The following is a 2,212-nucleotide window of genomic DNA, read 5'->3' as shown; positions in this document are numbered from 1 at the left end:
TGCAATGCGCGCCGTTGATATGAGGGTTTCGGAGCTGAGATGCTGCACAAAATGCTGCAGAGCTTAGGTACGGTCGATCTTATTCTCTTCACACGAGCGCACGGGCCCCCGGGAACCTCATTGTTTGATGTCGGTGAGTGGCATGCCCAGGCGTTAACGACAGACATCTCGACTGGAGAGAGCGAAAGGAACAACACAACAGGGCAAATAAGCACAGGACTGCTCGCTTGACCAGACCATCTGCGCGCAGTGCACACGTCCTGGGGGTGTAGCTCAGCAATAAATAAAAAAAAAAAAAAAAAATGGGGGTGTAGCTCAGTGGTAGAGCGCTCGCTTCGCATGTGAGAGGCCCCGGGTTCTAACCCCGGCACCTCCATGAGAATTTTTTTTGGTTCCGAGAAGCATATAGAACTCGAAAATTGCAATATCGCACGGCTTCAACGAAGTACAAACCCCGTCTGACCTCTCTGCCCTAGATTAAGCTCTCGGCGCGATGCCATTTTGTCCAGAGTAATTGGTGGTGTAATCACAGATGCGGTCTTGTACAAACTTTTCTTTCGAGACATATTTTACGGTTCTCTTGCAGAAAATACACGAGAAATACTTCATATATATACTTGCATTTTTCGTGTTTCTTCCGTTTTTGTTTTCGTCTCAGCTGGGGTTTTAAATCTGAGTCTAATATCGACTATCGAGCATCTTTATTGGCTCTTTTTAAATGGCAATGCAGTTCATTCGTAATTGGCGTAATGTCCCTGCAAGATGATACACAACATGCCTCTTTACGATGCAAATGGCGGGCAGCCCACCTGTCCAGCGGGTGTCTATCCAGCATCATTTCATCACTTGTACAAACACAGTACTGCTCCGGGATGAAGAAGCCAAATGATTTTTCTTCTGCTTCTGTACGATACCTAGCTGCTATGCAATATGTTTATGAACACCTAGACATGTCCCATGAATGAATCTGTTCCATTAACAAAATCTCATGTTACACGAGTGGTCTTGATACTCGGGGAACTGTATGCCCAGACAGATCACGCACCAGAGTGGCACTCACTCTTGATGATGTGTTAAGTCTTTCCTCTGTGGTAGTGCTTGGTTACGTGGTCCTGTCTTGCTTTGAGCTAGATTTCTTACTTCTTTCTGAAACGTGCGTAAACACTTCATGCGCAGCGATCATACTTCACTAAAATAAATACCATGTGTCAGGAAGAAAAGATGCTTAAGGTAAGTGGTACTCGTTAAAAAATATTAAAGCACACATTGAAAAGTACACATCAAGGAAAAAAATCCGAGGGACCATACAGACAAAGGGTTATCAGTTTAGTGGAAGCTCCAGTGCTTGCGAACAAAAAATGCTTCCGCCAGCATTAAGTCCTGCATGCATCCTGGGCACAATGCACCAGATACGATCAGTATACCGCAATTATGGCGATTATTCCTTCTTGTAATATTTTCCTAAGAGAAGAAAAACTACGCGGAACATGCCTATCTTCTAGGACACCTTTCGAACTTCTGTTTGAAAAGTCCGTTAAACATTGCTCAAATGCTCCTTTGGCTTAGGTTATGTTGTTCCATTTAATAAGCTTAGCTCAAAAAAGACAAGGCCTGAGAAAGACAGACACACATAGCGCTAACTTTCAATGTGCGCTACTGTTTTGAGCTACGGTTCGCCCTGCGGGCTCCTCAGATCATTATTGCTCATGATCATCACCAGTTCCTCTGCACAGTTTATTAGTCAACAACTCCGTTTCTATTTGCCTTTTCTCAGGTGCTTGCACAAACCGGAAGAAGTGCATTTTATCCAGCTCCTTCAACAAAAGTTACGAAAATATATCAAGGACAACTAAATCAAACAAAGGTTTTCGAAGTTCCTTTTGATGCAAAAGATGAAAGCAATATAACCTGAGCTGTTTTCTGATACTAACTAGTGCAATCCAAGAAATCCGCACATCAAAATTTCAGCTTGAAATATTCGAATTTAATGTTTTTTACATTAACTTCTTATCTTCCCATGGTACTGTTTAAGGAGCGCTCATTTTCGCTCAAGGCGACAAAAATCTCAATAGTTCTAATGAGTTTTCATCGGCTAAAAGCCGTAGAAGTGAGGAAAAGGGCGATCAATGTGCTTATGTGGCTTCCTGCAGCACCCTCTCGCTTTCGAGTGCTAACAGTTTAACGTCAGGGACATGCCATGGTACCAAGAGAA

General features: G+C 43.2%; 1 non-coding gene across 1 annotated transcript; it reads left to right on the top strand.

Annotated features, from left to right (window-relative positions):
• Window positions 1-304: 304 nt before the first annotated feature.
• TRNAA-CGC (transfer RNA alanine (anticodon CGC)) lies at window positions 305-376 on the top strand. Its single transcript has one exon. It is a non-coding gene; the product is annotated as a tRNA-Ala (tRNA).
• Window positions 377-2,212: the final 1,836 nt, after the last annotated feature.

The sequence above is a fragment of the Amblyomma mixtum genome, chromosome 2 (genome assembly GCF_055824585.1).
Source record: "Amblyomma mixtum isolate Tamu chromosome 2, ASM5582458v1, whole genome shotgun sequence".
NCBI classification, from domain to species: Eukaryota; Metazoa; Arthropoda; class Arachnida; order Ixodida; family Ixodidae; genus Amblyomma; species Amblyomma mixtum.
Note: the sequence above shows the minus strand (reverse complement) of the source record. Positions and strands in the feature narration are given on the sequence as shown.